At 49.2% G+C, this 18,424-nt stretch overlaps 1 protein-coding gene across 4 annotated transcripts in view; it reads right to left on the bottom strand.

Moving 5' to 3' along the window:
- DIS3L2 (DIS3 like 3'-5' exoribonuclease 2) overlaps window positions 1-18,424 on the bottom strand; it is a 321,890-nt gene that overhangs the window by 16,112 nt on the left and 287,354 nt on the right. The window lies entirely within an intron of this gene.

Below are 18,424 nucleotides of genomic sequence, written 5' to 3'. Positions count from 1 at the left end.
GAATGGGGCCGAGTTCACAGGCATGGAAAACCCCAGAGGAGAAGGCCTCTGGAGCCAGACATAACAGGCCCTGCGGGTGAGGCCGGAGCCAGGTTTCCTCTTCTGGGAGGCTGAATCCACTCCAGGGCCTTTCTATAGGTTCAGCGTGCGGGGCCCAGCGGCAGGAGAAGGCACGTTTCAGCTGCTTGTTTTTCTAGCTCAAAAGGAAGTCTCCAGAGGCTACGCGGTCAGAGCGGGGCCCTCGGGCCCTGCCAAAGGGAGGCCCAGTGGCTGCGGTAGGGAGGGGGGAGGGGACCTGCTGAGGAGCCGGGTTGACAGGCAGAAAGCCCTTTGTCAGCGTAAAGCTACAGAAGCCTCGCTCCCTTCCCAAGGTTCAGGGCTCTGCTCTCAGAGGCACCGGCAGGCCTGCAGGCAGCAGCGGCCCTGGGCCGCGCTCATGGCAGAAAGCTCCCCCTAAGCAGAACCAGGTGGCAGTTAGCGCTGTGCGGCCTCGCAGAGCTGGGTAATTAGGGCTTGCTGGCTCTGCCACGGTGTTGACACACATGCCTTTCTCCACTTTCAGCTGCTGTCCAACTGGAATTAGAACCGCTGACCAGAGGAGGTGTGGCCAAGACGCACAGAAGACTGGCCACCTCTGGGAGCCACCGTGGTGCCCCCAGTGACTTATCTGTCCTGCTTGGACTCCCTGGCTGGGGTCCCTTTCATATCCAAGCCCAACAGGGGGTGGGGAGCTGGATCCATAATCTTGGATAATGTACAGGGCTTGGACAAGTTCAGTGGGGACCAGATGGGTCACCACTGATGTTGGGAAGGATCGATTTTGATTTAGAAATTAGGCTTTAGGCACAGAAATATTCGAGAAGTAAGAGTGTTATGGAATGCACAGGTTCTTTCTCTCACATATATCACACACACAGTCCCCCGGCACAGCGAATCCGCCTCCAGCAAGTGCTGTAGGCGCATCTGCATTTTTGCAGGACGACCAGAGCTCCTACGGAGAGGCCAGCTGCCCAGGGTACACACGCCATCAGGGCCTGGAGCACTGCTGGGAGACTAGTGAGTAGGTGCCCTGGACAGCAAGGCCTGTAGAGGGTCTCAGCACTGGGGAGGCCCTGTGGTGGGTACAGTGAGCTGCTTCTCCACCGGCTCCGACAACAGAAGGGGTGGGATCTGAGAGCCCCCAACACATTGACCTTCCATGGGTACCTGCTCCGAGGCCACCAGGAGGAGAGGGACAGGCGGAAGGTGTAGGCGGATGCACACTGGCAGGGGGACCTGAGCCATGAAACCACCTTGGGAGGCTGCCTGGGCAGACTGTGCCAGTTCCGGTCATTGCAAAGGGTCTTGTGGGGTTCTTCACAACCTTAACATTCCCTTTTTGGTTTTGTTTGTGAAAAAGGCCCAAGAGTGGGCTACAATTCCAGCCACACATGTGGGTGGTATCAGCTTCCTCGAAGACAACATATCTTAAGAAATCTTTTGGGAAACATCAGCCCTTCTTTCTCATCCTGGGCCCGAGACAGACCTGATGATCATCCTGGAGCCAGAGCCACGAGTTTTTAATGCCTGAGGCGGCTGGGGCTGGGGCAGGGCTGTGGGTCCCAGTGAGGGTCTTCCTGCTTTCCATGCTCCGCAGCCCTCTGCTCAGTTCAGCCCAGACAGCAACCAGGAACTGCCCTGTCAAATACCTTCTCGATTATGCCCCTCAGCTCCTAGCTGACACAAATTCTATGTTCTCCCGCTGCAGCCTCGCTCTGGCTCTGCTCACCTGGGTCTCACTCACCTGCACCTGTGATTCCTTTACTGGCCCCTCCCCACCCCAGCCCTGACTCCTCACGGGCCATTCGTGCCTGTCCAACGCTCACCACTCTTGGGTGGGCTTAGCCAGCTCTATTTACCCTGATTCCCAGGGCCTGGAACAGTACCTGGCATACAGTTAGGCACTCACTAAATTTTTTTTGCCATTTTTCGCTTTGGCAAGACCAACACCTCATATTTCTACGGTGCTTTACATTGTTTTCACATACGACAGTCATGTGACCACCATTACAACTGAGGGAGAGGGAGAGAGATGTCGCCACCCCCATTTCACAGATGAGGAAACAGGCCTGGAGATGCAGCCCCATCCACCTAGCTGTCGAGTGGGGAGCTGGCCTAAGCCTGGCAGGGGTGAGCAGGGACCTTTGGGTGGCTCTGTGCAGGCCCAATGTTAGGTGCTTTGCCACTGTTGGCCCTTTCAAGTCTCACAACAAGTCTTAGACCCCCTCAAGTTCCTACAAGCAAGGGGAGGCTGAGTTATGTGACTCCCCTAAGCTCATAGAGCAAGGACACCAGATGCCCCATCCACTGTTTTTTCCTCAGGTGATCTTGTGTCACCTGCCTTAAGCTTTTGTGTATTGTTTGTTTTATGAGGGGGAGATAATTAGGTTTATTCCTTGATTTCCGCTTGGAGGAGGTACTGGGGATTGAACCCAGGACCTCTTGGGTGCTGAGCATGCACTCTACCACTTGAGCTATACCCTTTCCCCAAGCTTTCTAAGGACTAGGCAGTAGGGTTTCCTTGGCAGTTCCTGACCAAGGGCTCTGCTGACAATGAGGAGCCAATACAGGGCCTGCCCCAAGGCCACCTGGCACTGGGCACCCATGGTGGTCTGCCACATCACTACCGTCCTCCCTCCTGACTGTCAAGGTCACCTTCTGCCTTCAGAAAGGGTCGCAGAAGCTGCAAAGCCGAGGCCACTCATCTCCACCTGGCTTACCACCTGCCCAGCAACCTCAGACAGAGCCTTTTCCCCAAGGCTGTGTTCCCTGCTCCCGTGACTGACGCTGGACATACTGGGCAAGCAAACACGCCAGCTTACCTTCGGGCCTACCTTCGGGCCTACCTTCGGGCCGGGCCGGGCCGGGCTGGTTTCTGTAACCATGGAGGTCTTATTTTTAGCCTTTGCTTTATCTCTGTCTGTCTCCTGCTCAGCAGGAAGAAGACTCACTCCTACACCCCCATCTCCCCATGTGAATGCTTCTTCCCATCTGCCTTTGGGGCTTGGGGCTCCAGCCTCCTTTTGTGTCTCAGTGTTGCCACTGGGATGAGCAAAGGTGCTGAGCACGTTTGCTTTTACTGCTCTGGTTGTCCTGTCACTGGCTAAAGGCTCGAAGGTTTTGCCTCTTTCATCTGTGGACCTCTTTTTTGCTGACACTACACCTGTTCCACCTGTGGAAACGTGCTGGCCCAGTGGATCAGAAGGGAGGGGAGGGCCGTCCTCAAGGCCATGGACATCCTGACCCTTAGACATTTTGGTCTGAAAGCCTGACCTGGGAGCTGCTGAGATCCCTTGGCATGCCTGCCACAAATCTTTCTAGACTGTCCCAAGAGGGTGTTTTCCCATTGAACTCTGAGCTGGGCAAAGAATTCAGGAACTTTTTGTTTGCTCTGGTGAGATCCACACTGCCAGAAGTGCCCAGCCCCCGACTGTGTGAAGGGCCCTCAGAAGGGCTGAGCGAAGGGCAATTTGGCTTCTTGCATTGAAGGCTGCAGCTCCTTTGGCCCCTGCACCTCTTACTGACCTGCTGCTGGCTTCAGCCAGCTTCATCACCAGCCACAAGGAAACCGGCACCTCTCTTTGGGCCTTCTCTTGGGTGACGGGCACCCACACTTTCTACGACTCCCCCTGGCGCTTCCACTCTGCTCACTAGCCCACCTCTACTGAGTCACAGTGGAGTTTTCAAGGCTCAGTTCAGGCATCACTCTTCTTGGCTCACAGTCCTCTGGGTGGATTCTAGCCCCAGAACTCATTGCTGGGTTGCGATGGTCTTTTTTGAGGCCAGTTTTCCTGTCTGGGGATCAGGCTTTGTCCATCTCTATTCCCAGGGCCAACGGCACATGTAGGTGCTGCTCAGTTGGGCTCAGACAGGCCAAGAACTGTAACGTCAAATACTTTCTCAATTATGCCTGTTTGGGGAATGAACGAGGCACTTCAGAGACAGGATTTGCTTGGTGCTCCACAGAAAATGCTGAAGGGAAAACAAGGCCTGTTTTGGGGGTGGAAGTGGAGCCCCTCAGGAGAAGGGCCTAGGGGAGGGGTTCAATTCTTGCAGCTTCCCTTCAGCTTTTCCCTGCTGGAAGGGAGGCATGTGAACTCAGCACAAAGAACCTAAGGCAGCTCTGCCAGCCTGATGGGAAGTGCTCAATTGGCTCTAATGAAATTCTTACCTGCCTGTAGATAGTCAGTCATCGCTTAGATCCAACACAGGGTGACAGTGTGGCTGGGGCTCATTTGTTGGTCACCTGATGAATGAATACTCTTACCCAGAGCAGCCCGCCTCACTCTAAATATGAAACCAAGCAGATTGGAAAAAAAAAACCGAAAAACAAAAAAAAACCAAAACAAAACTCCTGGGCTGTTTCCACTGAACTAACAAACTTGTCTTATCACCCACTGGGATGCGGCATGTTGAGTCTGGCAGAGCTCTTCATTAGTTATGTGGCTTTTAAAATATTGACCCACAGTTTTATGAACTAGGTTCAGAGTGGTTTAAATGGATATGATCCCATCCAGAGCCTCCGGGCTGCCCCAACAACGTCAGGTCCCTGCCTAGACATACACACAGCCAACCTCCAGGGCTCACTGGCTCTCCCTCCACACACTGGGAGGGGCGGTGGCGGTGAGCAAGGAGACTGCGAGTTTTCACCCCTGCATCTCTGGGCTGATGACAGCTCTCAGACACAGGCTGTGTGAAGACTTCCACCCTTTCCAAGTGTCACTCTCAACTCTACCTAAGACCCAAGGCCAGAACAATCTGGATCAGGCTCTTCATCCTGCCAGGTGAGCTGGGTTGATGGTAAGTCAGAAGGCAAGGCCAATGCATATCAAAACCTGACTGGACCCCATGATTCTACTTTCCTGAGCCAAGTCCATCTTTTAGGGTGGCCTGGGATGCAGAGAGGAGCCCTGCTCTTCCAAGACCTAGAGATGTTCTAAGAAAGTTCTCCAGGTACCTGGGAAGCTGACCAGATTTCTGCATCAGCAATGGCCTCTGGGAGCTGCTTCAGGCCAGGCCTGGGGCAGCCAACATGACTGGGAGGACCAGCCTATTCCATCCAGGCCTCCCTCAGGCTGAGAACTGCTCTTCCTGGCAGAGGCCACAGCACCCAGGGCTCTCTGGCCTTAGCCCAGCTTCCCCTACTTGGGAGGAGGCCCTGCCTTATGCCCTACAGAGCCCTATATGGTCCCCTGGCTGTGGCCACCCTTCCATAGTCAGGCCTCTTGTCTTTCCAATGTAGCCACTGTGGAAAGAGACCATGTTCCGAGGCTAATGGTGTCTATGCTAGTCCATTTCCCAGCAAATCTTTGTGAAACTCAAGCCCGGATCCTCATATGCCATGTCTGGGTGTTGCAGAATTACTGCCGACTTGTCATTTTGCAACAACACAAAGACCTGGCTGCTGGTTTCACCAAAACATCCTTACAGGCAAGTGCAGCTCAGGGCGGTGTCCACTGCCAACCTCACGCAGAGACTGGGTGCATGCCTCCACCATGGCCTTTGTCAGCCCTTGTGAATACACACTTGTCTCCCTCAGTGGGCTGTGCCCTTCGGGGAGGAGGGTCTTTCTTATCACCCGTGCTTGGCACAGTAGCTGGCACCAGCAGGCATCCAGTAGTTTGCTAGACAAGCAAAGGAACAGTGTCTAGATCTGGGCCAGAAAACACCTGCAATGTGTCCTCTCCCCAAGAGGCTTGTAGTCAGACCTCCTCAGGGCCCTTCCTCCCATGCTGAAGAATTTCCAAGGGGTCACTTTCTAAGTTTGGCAGTGGGAAATGACCCATATGGCACTTAACACAATTCTGAATATATAAGGGCTTCTTGAAGATTCCTGTGGCACCAGGGCACGAGCTCAGCTTTACTGGGGCTCTGGTCAGTGCTGGCCTCAGGCCTCTAGGGAGACCAGGACTGGCCTGGATGGGAAGGACAGGCAGGAGGGCGAGCTCCTCCCTGTGGATGGGCAGCTTGGCTTTATACCAGAGCCCAGAGGGCAGCAGCAAGCTCCGAGTAATCTTGCTTGTTAAAGTCAAGAGGGAAGGTAGGGAGTCCACCACACACTGCCTGCGAACATGGACGAGCCAATCTCTCTAACCTCCACTCTCCACCCCACAGGGTGAGGATTAAATCTGATACACTGAGTAAAGCTCTTATCTCTAGGCCTGGCATGCTGTTAAGTACTCCATAAATATTAAAAATTATTATTATAAAAACCTTAAGGTGACAAGAGTCTGGTGTCATTAGAAGATTGAAGAACGTCAGAACACAGAACATGAGGCGGGGAGAGAGCAAAGGCAGGCTGCTCCAGGCATTGTGCTCGGGGCCCACGCAGAGATCTTGTCTTTGCCCTTGGGCACTGGGGATCAGGAGATGGATACATACTCCCTCCTCCCCCTCCTCCCCACCCCCACAGCAGAATTCTCTTAGTCACACGCTGGTCTTCCCTTCGGCATTTATTTACTGAGCTCCCACAGCAGTGTTCTCAGCACTCTGATCTGAGGAAAAGTGGTTTTACACTCTTTCCTCCACACTCTACCCACAAAACCTCTTCCATTCTATTGCAAGGAGTTCATGGGTCATGAAGCCTAAGGCGGAGCCTGCCTCACAGGACACACAAGCAAAGTGCTGGTGGTCCTGAGGAGACAAACGCTTACATGGACAACGTAAGAATTAGGTTTGACGACACTAACAATTGGAAAATACACTAGAAAAATCCTAAAGGAGTGAAGAATTCCTTCTGCTTCAAGAGCAGAACACTGAAGAATCTGATGGTTTCCTAGAATATTTATGACACAAAAGATGGTGACCAGATAACTGGTCTTTCATCTACACCAAAGACTAACGAGAGGAAATAGACTTAGATGAAACTGGAGGGCTGTTTAGAACCAAAGAAGCATTTCCCAATGTGGCATATACAGTAAACAATTCAGTTCAAGTTAATTTTAAAAAGCACATCGCCACCTTGCTTACCTCAAACTCAATCATATACTCAATCTTGAGTATCTGAAAGGGGGCAGAATCAGGAAACAACCAACAAAGCCTGTGATGGCCAACACGGGTGGCGGAGCCAGGTGTTGAATGTGGCCTCACTCAGAGCCTTTCCTTTTCTTGAACGACAATTCTAACCACTAGACTTGGCTTCCTCACTGATTCCACACCCCCATGGGGCCTCATGCTCACAGCTGGGCTGAGACAGTGCTATTGGCTCCTTCTGGACAGTGGTGGAGAAGTGACAATGGGCCCTGCTGTGAAAGTGGACACAAGGACAGATGGGGAGGGCCTCAGTAATGTCAAGTGAAAACACACGGCACTGCGGGGGTGTTCAGGGCAGAGGCAAAGCCGCACAGCACAATAGAGCCCGAGGAAAATGAAAATGCTCTTGTATCACCAGCTAAACATTGTGAATAAGCCTAAATTACTAAAAAGGGCTGCATGATGTCCAGTTAACACTATCAAAGCAAACAGTAGGTCCATAAATTAAAATGAGAGCGATTCCTTCAGAAAGGTTCCAGATAGCTCGAACATGAAGGCATTTATGGAAGGATCACAGCTGGCACTCCGCTGAGCGAGACACTGAAGAGAAGATACCCACCAGAGAAGTGCAGTGTGAGGAAGCTGCCGAAGAGCCGGGGCTCCCTGGGACACAGACATCGGAGAGGACGCTGAAGGGCACATGTGACACTGCTGCCTCTGCGGGCCTCACTCCTGGGCGCTCCCCACAGCCTCTCAGTTCCAGAGTAATGAAAGTGGGGTCCTCAAGCCCAAGACACGAGCCATGTCCTCTGCTGCCCCAGTCCACTCTCACAGCTGGTCCTTACCCTACTGACCACCCTGGGCTTGGAGGACAGACACTGTGTGTCCCTCATCCTCTACCTCGGAGCCTGGCCCAGCAGTCCCCAGTGGTCCTTGGTTGTGGGGTCATGTGGTGCTGGCCTGGGGGCCACCTGCTGTCAGCAGAGTGATGTGTGTTCTGTATCTCAGCTAGGCTTTGCTGTGTTGGGTTTTCAGAGCAGCTGCGTACGTTGGCCACTGCCTCTTTGTCTGACTCAACAGACATGGGCCGGGCACTTGGTCTGAGTCACCCTGTGAGATCTCTTCCCACTTGGGTGCCCACCATTGGAGAAGTGTGCTCAGAAGGGAGAGTAATTGTGTTCAATTCCTCTTCAATAAATGAAGCCGCCTCTAAGTGATTTATATTCATGATGGCCTTTGTCATCAAGCACAGCAACTCCCTCAGGCTCTGGAGGCTTCCTGCCCAACCACCAAGAAAAAGCCACAACGCCCCAGAGAGCTGGGGAGTGGCAACGAAGACAGATCAGAAACACTTCCCCACAGAGAGCACGGCCAAAAGCTGAGAGAGCCAAGCACGTTCTGGTCACCTGCCAGGCAGTTGCAGGAGGTGACAGCCATGGGCACCTTTCTTCAGGCTTGGAGCCAGTGCGCAATCCCGTGGCCCGTCTCTTGTATGGGCTAAACCCCCAGGAGTATCTCAGGCCTCTGTGGCCTGGGCCTGGGCGCTGACTTCCAGCTACCCAACAGAGGGTATTTACAGCAGAGGCATTTGCTCCTTTAAGCATCTGAACAGACCCTAGAGTCTGGTGCAGCATTCTGGCACGGAAGGGGTGCAGGAACGTGCCCCACTTGCCAGGAACTGAGTGGGCCTGTTCATCAGAGGACTGGCCTGAATACCACCAGCTTCTCTAGAACTCCTTGAAGTCTTGGAAAGGGAGACAGGTTTCCTTGGGTTTAAAAACTACCCAGCTGAGCCATCAGGTCAGAAAGGCTAGCTTTAGGAGCCAAAGAGCCGTCCTTCCTCTGAGACGGGAATCTGCGGATGCACAAATACCCAGAGGGGCAGGAGAGACATAGGTCACGCCAGGAAATTCTGAAAAAGGTACGCATGTGGCAGGTAGAGAGAGGTACAGAGAAAACAAAAATGCTAATTTTCCCCATCCTGTCTCACCAGTCAAATCATGTCACTATGTGCTCAAAAAGCATTTGGAAATAACCAGCTGAAGGGTTCCAAGTCACACTGGATTGCCGCAACCCCAGGAGGCTCCCGAGAATGGAGAGAATTGCAACCAGCGCAGAGAGCTGAGTACAGGGAACAGCAGAGTCATACAGTCGTACAAAGGAAATTTAACAAGAAGGAAAAAAAAGTTGTTTGCTTAATGTAGCCCTGTGTTAAATCAACCAAGGAAACTCTCTTTTATAAGATCTTTGAGAGTTTCAAAGTGTTTATAGTTTCGAGTTTCTTGTGTCCTAGAATTTTCTGTCTTGGGTCATCCTCGGGTAGTTATTTGGGTGGCAGGAAGGGACATTCTCATCGCGGCTCGGGCCCAGGGCCTATCTGGGTTTGGGTCTCTACCCTCCTCACACTCTCCCTTCCTCCCGCCAAATCTCAGTAGAGGAAGATTCTCTGTATCTGCATAGGGCTCATAATCCTCAAATTGGGACAGCGGAAACTATGAAGACCTTAAAAATACATAGTTCTACCCAATAACCTAAGCAGCCTGACCAGGAGGAAAGCCCTCAGTCCTCACCGCCCACCTCCCTGGCATCAGACGAAAGCCCAAATGGCAGCAGAGGCCAGGGAAGGCCCTGTACCTGGCCTGGCAGGTGGCTCAGCCACGTGGCTGGGAAGAGCCCCAGGTGAAGCCCTGCAGGGTCACAGGTGGGCAGGGAGGGCTCCTTTCAGCATGAGACTTGTGGCTGCCCCAGTGCACTTCCATAATAATGGAAATCAGAGAAAGGTGGGACGGTGCAGATGACAGTGATATGAGGAGACTTGGAAGAGGGAAAAAGAAAAATGTTAAATATCCCTGTGAAGTGGTTTAACAACTCTTTTCTTGGAGATCTGACAAACATAGTATTTTTTGTGACCTTGGGGGTTACATATTCAATCATTCTACCAGGGAATTGGGGAGGGCTTGGGTCCAAGACCATCTGTTAGAATCCCTGCTCAGCTGTATCAGCCATGAGATTCTTCTGTAAAACAACAAGGCAAAACCTTCCCCACAAGGTTAACATAAAGAGTCACAGTCTTAGGATAAACATCAGGTCTTTTTCTCTTAAATAACAAATTGGATTCCATTTGCCTACCTCCTAGTAAACAAACCACCACTGCCACAGTTCAAAATTAAAAGTATTCTCAAATGGAAAGATCATCTTGGGGAAAAGTAAAATCAAATGTACACTAAGGGAGTTCTAGTGTTAAGTTTTCACAATTTAAAACTCAGTTTGGGATAAAATCCCTTTTTTCTGAGATCAGGAGTAAGACACGGACACCTGCCATTATCATTTCCATTAAATACTGTACAGCACCATAGGACAAGAAAAAGAAACATGTGGTGTGATATTGGAAAGGAAAAAGTAAAACTGCTGTCATTTGTAGATGACATGACTGGATACAGAGAAAATCAGAGAGAATCTAAAAACAAATTATTTGAATTTAATAAACTAATTTAGCAAGGTCACTGGATATAGCATCAATAAAAAGAAACTGTCTTTCCATACATCAGCAACAAAGAGAAAGGGAAATCTATAAATGCCATTTAAAATAGTATCACAAATATTAAATACTTATGAGTAAATCTAATGAAAGATGATCAAGAAGACTGCTGCACAAAAATTTATAAAATATTACTGAGAAAAATTAAAGGAGACTTAAACAAACAGTGGGTTATACCATGTTTGTGGAGTAGAAGACAATCACAAAAGTGTTAATTTTTCCCCAAACTGATTTAGATCTAAAGCAATCTCAACATAAATCCCAGCAGGTTTGTGTGCATGTGTGTGGCAACTGACAGATTCTAAAATATAAATGGAAATGGAAAGGGCCAAGAATAGCCTAGGTGCCCTTTACAGAACAGGAGCAAGGTAGAAAGTAACTACTGAATATCAAGACTTTTAATAAAAAACTGAAAACAGAGTTACCCTACCATCCAGCAGTCCCACTCCTAGACATATATCTGGAGGAAACTCCAATTTGAAAAGATACATGCACCCCAATGTTCATAGCAGCACTACTTACAATAGTCAAGACACGGAAGCAACCTAAATGTCCATCAACAGATGATTGGATAAAGGAGTTGTGGAATCTTTCCCTCTCTCTCTCTCTCTCTCTCTCTCTCTCTCTCTCTCTCTCTCTTCTATACATACATACATACATATACATAGACATACACATACACAACAGAATACTACTCAGCCATAAAAAAGAATAAAATAATGCCATTTGCAACAACATGGATGGACCTGGAGCTCCTCATTCTAAGTGAAGTAAGCCAGAAAGAGAAGGAAAAATACTGTATGATATCATTTACATGTGGAATCTAAAAAAATGACCCAAATCATCTTATTTACAAAACAGAAACAGACTTACAAACATAGAAAACAAACCTATGGCTACCAGAGGAGAAAGGGGAAGGTGAAGGGATAAATTGGGAGTTCGGGATCTGCAGATACTAACTAATATACATAAAATAGATAAACAACAAGTTTATACTGTATAGCACAGGGAAGTATATTCAATATGTTGTAATAGCCTATAATGAAAAGAATATGAAGAGGAATATATATATGTTTTATATATAAAACATATATATAAAAAACTGAATCACTATGTTGTATATCAGAAATTAACACAACATTGTAAACCAACTATATATCAATAAAAAAAGACTTCTAATAAAGGTAGAATAATTAAGACGGTGTGGTACTGGCACAAGAAGAGACATGCAGATGAGTGAAATAGAAGAGACTGCATATATAGACCCATGTGTATATGGATTCTTCATTTTGAAAAAAGTGGCACTGTGGGGCAGTGAGGAAGTCTTCTCAACGAATGTTGCTGGGTCATTTAGATGTCCATATGGAAAAAATAAAGCTTGCTGTATCATATTCAAAAATCAATTTTCTGAGTAGATTATAGGTCTAAATAGAAAAGGTAAAACAATAGAGCTTTCAGAAGATACTATAAGAAAAATTTGATGGTTAACTTTGTGTGTCAACTGGATGGACCAGAGTGCCCAGTTTAAATATTATTTCTGAGTGTCTCTGGGTGTTTCTGGTGTCTGGGAGCACCTGAATCAGATTCAGTCAAGTAGGCTGCCCTCCCCAGTTGGGGAGGCCTGAACAGAACAAAAGGCTAAGGAGGGAGGAGTTTTCTCCTCTCACTGCTTTAGCTGATCATCTCATCTTCTCTTCTCCTGCCGCAGACTGGAGTTTACCATTGACCTTCCTGGTTCTCAGCTAAATTATACCACTAGCTTTTCTGGGCCTCCATAATCGCATGAGCCCATCCCTCATAATAAATCTTTCATATATAAATATAAATGTATATCCTATTGGTTGGTTCTGTTTCTTAGAGAACTCTAGTACAAATATGTCTTTGTGATCATAGCATAGTTTTCTTAAATGGAATATGTGAAGAATTAACCATCAAGAAACACCGATACATTGAACTACATTGAAATGAAGAACTTCCGTTCATCAAAACACCACCAAAGAGAGAAAAAGGCAAGCTACCGAGTTGAAGAAGATATTTGCAACGTGTATAACCAGCAAAGGACTCAGACCCAGAATAGAGAACTACAAGTCACTAAGAAAACTCAGAAGAATAACAGGCATGAAATATGAAAAGGAAATCTACTGAACAATTAATATATGAAATCTCGTGTGTTGCTGGCAGAAGTGTTAACCTGGTACAGTCACTTCGGAAACTGGCAGTATCCACTAAAGTGGGTATTTTCTCTATCAGTCAGCAATTTCACTCCCAGGTATAGACTCAAAACAAATGTATGCATATGTGCACCAAAAGACAAGTATAAGCAGAATTATTTATAGTTATTATTTTTATACTACTATACTTTAATTATTTATATACTACTCCAAATAGTAACCAACCCAAATGTTGAATACATGAACACAGATTGGGTAAATTATGATGTATTCATACAAAGGAAGTCTTATAGCATTGCAAATGAATAGACTAGAACTATATGCGGCAACAAAGATGAATTCTCACAGACATAATGCTGAAAGAAGAAAGTCACACACATGGGAGAACACGCTGAATGATTCCATTGACACAAAGCTCAAAGCTAGGCAAGACAATCTATCGTGTTAGAAGTTATGATGGTGGATTCCTTTCTGGAGGAGAGAAGAGGCATGAAATGTCCTGTTTCTTGATCAGGGTGATAGTTATATGAGTGTTTTTGTTTTCTATTAACTCTTTGAATTATATGCACACGATTTGTGCACTTTTCTTTATGCATGTCAGAGTTCAAAAATAAGTTTTACAAAATGAGTTTAATGTATGTATGTATTTTCCAGTGTGTGGACCATGGAGAAAAATAGTGCAGTGGATATTAAGTCACACTACACACTGAGACACGGACCAGTGTGCATGATGTGTCTGCGTCTGGTCTCTGCCCAGTACAATCTCTCCACTGTTGCTGGCTTCCACATTTTCTCACTTTGACCAGTCCCACCTTAGAATGCCAGCAGGAGCTGAAGGGCTGGGGTTTCTACTGGGGGCTGAGTACCCTAGCCCAGCAGCATAGGAAACCTCTACTGAGACAATTCGGTGTTTTAAAGCATGACAGTAGGCCCCCCACCCCCATTCTCCCGCGACGTAGGGAAAGGGTGCTCAACACAGCTGAGTAGGAGCTTTCCCCCTTGTCCTGGCCATCTGTGGGTTGCATCACATCTGTGGGAGATGGGGTGACTGTAACCCAAGGTAAGGTAAGCCACACAGGAGGCGGCCGCGCTGACCCAGGCCTTGCTGCCCTCCCTGCCCGGGCCCCACCCCCATCGTGTGTCACATGGCTAAGGCAGCACCCCAGGGAGAAGCCTGCTGGCTCTACCTCCTGTTTATAGCTTGACCTGAGGCAGGGCACCTCGCAAGGAGCGGTTTCCCTTTCTATCAGTGGGAGTGTTCATACTCCCTTCCCTTCCCTTCCTATAGGGAAGACTGAGGTCAAATGAAACACTGCATTTTGGCACCCGGGATAGCATTATTGCTGCTGCATGGCATGAGGTGATGGGAGGGAAGAGGAGCCACCGCCATCTCTCTGCTCAGTGTGCAAAGCGGAGCAGCACACCCCTCACTGATCCCCATCTTGATTCCAGCAGCTTTTAAGTGGGAGTCGTTTCTGCATCACACCAATGCCCAACACTAAAGGCTGTGATGGAAAACACTGAGCTCATACCTGCACTGCAAGTGGCCAACTCCAACACGCACACTGCAGCTGCAGGCTTGCTCCCATGAGGTCACTTCTGGCACCTCTCGCTGGTTGAGTTGCCTCCAATTTCCCAAAGCACCCCCTCCCCCTCGATTTCCAGCTCCCCTTTCTCCTAACCAAGGCTTCACCAGGAACAAGAAAGGCATTCTTCACTCTAAGCTGGCAGTGTCAGTGGGAGGTCCAGAGCTCTCAGGTAACATTGCTACTTAGCCTGAGGAACTGGCATCAGGTTCAAGGTGCAGACACAGAATGTCATTTTGAAAGTACCGGGAAGTGCTGGTGTTGGTTTGAAGTTGTCAGGGCTGCTGGGGAATATTCCCTCTGCTTATTGAGGTGATGGAAGAGGACAAGAACCAAGCAAAGGGGGAAACAAATTCCATGCAGGGCTTTATCCAGGAGCCCCTGCTCTTTCTCCTGCCTGAATGTGGTGGCCACGAAAAGGCACCTCTTGGCTCTCAGCCACGGCAGCATTAATTGCCTGATGGCCCAGCTGCAGCCCCTGAGCCACCACTGCATCTGCACCGAGGCCACACCCCCGAGGACTGCTCCCAGCCAGTGACTGAGCACTCGGAGGAGCCCGCAGGAGGTGAGACGCCCCCAACAGGCAACTGTGGCTGAAGGACCTCCCATCGGCCTAGCTGAACCTCATCTTAAAACTGGGCTGCAGCCTGAGACTCTTCCTCCCCAGCCCTCCTTCTCCTTCGCCCTCCTCCACAGGGGCTGAACTTGTATTGAGGTCTGAAGACATGCTTCCTGCCTTCTCCTCTTCTAATCCTGTCCTGGTATCTGCTTCTCAGCAGACCTGATGTGACATGGGTCGTGCTGGAGTGAGTCTGAGAGGGGCGGAAAGATGGCATTTAGGGCTTGGCTCGCTCCTACCTTCTGAGTGGAAGGTGGGGCATGGAGAGTCCAGGGCGCAAAGTGGGGGCCCAAATGCTCACAGACTCACCAGTGGCGACCTGGGAAAGAGCCTTTGCTCGATGTTGATTCAAGCATTTGAAAGCCCAGGAGGCAAAGCATCTGCCCAAGCCCTGCCACCCGCTGGCTCCTGGGAGGCGAGCTGAAGCCCAGCAGGCGGACGACGACAGACTGAGGGCCCTCAACCAGCAACTGCAGGCCAAGTGGAAGGGGCTGAGGGCCTCTTTGGCAGTTTGCAGAAAGGTGGCCCCCGTTCCCCAGGGAGGGCCAGCGACGCCCCTGTGCTGCAAGACCTGCAGGGGTCCCACCCTCTCCTCGAAAGCATCCTCCACCTCACTTCTAGGGCTTCCAGGCCCTTAACTAGCTTTGAATGCCAGAGTAATCCAGCCAGGGATGTGCTGGGCCTGAAAAAGGGAGGAAAGAAATAATATACCAAGAGTGCGAACGATTTGAGGGGCTTGATCAAAGGGGCCGAGAAATAAGAAGAGATGAGCAAGAATTCACTCCTTTGGGCACATTTTCTTGGGATGTGGGATTCAACACCCTTTCAAAGACCGTAGGGGATGGGGCAAACTCACTGCTGGGGTGGTCGGTAGAAGCCTGCAGAAAGTGACAGCTAAGGTTGAACAAAAGAGGGCATGAGCCACCTGGCAGCAGCAGAAGGAGTGAAGAGGCTGAGGGAGGGGCCATGCAGGGTCCAGAAGACCCAGCAGAGGCCTATGCTCTATGGAGGCCCCACAGGACACCTGCTTCACCAGGGTCATCAGAAATGTGCAGGTGAGAGGGAAGCCAGCATCATTTAGGAGTTTGGTGGTGGCTCCGCTCTGCAGGTCAGAGAGGACAGCAGGGGAGGCAGTCACAGAGCTGGGCTCATTAACACCCAGGGGGCCTGATGAAAGACCACTGGGGAGAATGGTCCCAGAGCCTCAGTACTTACTCAGAAAAACTCCTTTGCTGATGGATTGAATTTGGCAAAGATAAAAACTAAAATGATTAGCAATTATATTGCAAGAAATACCCAGACAAAAATAGTAGTCTCAATAATTAATTGTACCAAACTGACATTCAGCTAATTGCTTTTACATGCAGAACCTCACCTTTCTGCTGCTGTTGCCTTCATGTTACCTGGCTGAGAACACGGGCCACTCAGGGCCTGGGATGGCAGAGCCTCATTTCCTAAACACCAATACTGAGATTCAGACAGCCTAGGGGAATTGCCCCTCAAAGTAAACAGAGGAACACACACAGGGCAGAGCCTGGGAGAGAGGAGAAAGTCACAGCCACGCTCAGGGGGTTCTCCATGCTTTACTTCACAATTCACAAGCAGAGAGGAGTCTGTCTTTGGACAGAGTGCACGTGGCTGAGGGCTGCCAAAGGCGTGTGCACCAGCCTCTTCCCTACTCCGTACGCTGCTGTCTGCAGCCCCAGCTCATGGATGCCGCCCTGCTGGCACTGAGAAAACAGAAGGGATGAGATGATTTTTCTGTTTGGGAAGGAGAAGCAATCAACACTCGCCGTGGGAGTTCCATCTGCTAGGCCGGTGACTATGTCTATAACATGCCACCCCATTCTGTCCCCACGACAGTCATGTGAGAAGCATCATTAGTCGCATTGTTCTTAACAGATGAAGAAACCTGAAGCTCGGGAGGTTAGAAAATTTGTCCACGGGTTCAGAATGAACCCAAAAACTGCCTCTAAGGCTAGCAAAAGAGAACCATAGAGAGGGGTCATTGAGGCATCTGACTGTCACACTTTCCTAGATCATGGCTCCTTTCCAGTTTTGTACATAAATGTTTTCTTTTACAGGTCTTTGGGGTCCAAAGATTATCAATACTATCATTCCTACATTCTCTCCTACACTGCTTAGTCTGATACTATGCTAGGAGTTGGGGATTAGGCCAAGAAACAGAGCTAGGCTATTTTCTCCGATCAGCTTCAAAGACAAGTAAGTTGTTGTCACTGGACCTCTGAACTGCTCAGCCACAGACTTAAAAGATGGTGCCCTTCTCCCACTGAACAAAAACTCTGTCAACTTTATTTCCAAAGAGCAGAAAGTCAGGCCAGAATTAAGAGTATATAAACACCCCTGGGCCTGATCCCCTTGTTTCTGCGGCCACACTCTGTGTGTCTGGGGTGGCTGTCCACTGCCATCCAGTGAGCACCAGCCCAGGGAGCTCAGGGCGGCAATGATGAGGGGGGCGGCAGAGCGGCTCGCCAAGCAGCTTACGGCTTACACTTCTCTCACTCCCAACAGTGCCTGCCCTGCCACCAAGGGACTGTCCTTGTGCTCAACTGTCCCTGTCAGTCCTTGACCCCAGAGAAGTCTAGCCCTACTTCTCTGCTGAACTATTAGAAGCTGAGATGGTATCTTTGACACAATTGCCTAGAAATCCTGGAGCTGTCTTCCAGAAAAAGTGCCATCCAAGAGGAGGAATGATGGTGTTAAAGGATGTTTGGTCAACCTCCCCTAAATGATTAATTTGGTGGGAACTGAGGGTACACAATAGTTTACTATGTCATCCTTCTAAAGATAAATTACAAAGAATAATAATGCCCTGAAAGTAATCTGAATGGAGATTTGATCAAGAAAGCAGCCACTAACCCAGCTTCCACCCATAACACAGTAAGAGTTCATGAGGAAGACATGGGTTTCTCTTCTGGAAGGTAATGTACAGTTCCATTGGCATGTGCCTATTTGATCTTTCCATTGGATAAAATTAAATAGCTTGGACATTTAAATAATTAGTCCTCAAGTCCACATTGGGACTATTCTTGTCATCAACTGGAGTTTCCAAAAGTAGTGACCTGGGACATCAATTGTCTTTCATCTATTCTCTTCCCAGACTTAACGTGATAATGTTGAGCCGGCCTCACACAGCTGTGGCAAGTGACCTTGAGCAAGTTACTTACGTTCCCTAGACCTCAGCTTCTGCAGATACAACAATAATAAAAGAAAACTCTTCAGGCTGTCATGAGGATTAAATGGGAAGACAAATGTAATGTCCCCAGGACTGTGCCTAATATATAGCAGGTGTTCAATGCTGGCTGCCACCACCATTCGTCATCATCATCATCAGGGCGTGCTCCCTTTTCCCTCACTCATCACCACCTCCACTGTCCCACACACAAATAACACAGAGTCAAGGAGGCAGCCTGTGATGAAGAAAAGAGATACTGTCAAACTATGCCAGGCGCTGTCTTTCCAAGAAGGCCACCAACTT

This window comes from Camelus ferus, chromosome 5 (genome assembly GCF_009834535.1).
Source record: "Camelus ferus isolate YT-003-E chromosome 5, BCGSAC_Cfer_1.0, whole genome shotgun sequence".
In the NCBI taxonomy this organism is placed as follows: Eukaryota; Metazoa; Chordata; class Mammalia; order Artiodactyla; family Camelidae; genus Camelus; species Camelus ferus.
Note: the sequence above shows the minus strand (reverse complement) of the source record. Positions and strands in the feature narration are given on the sequence as shown.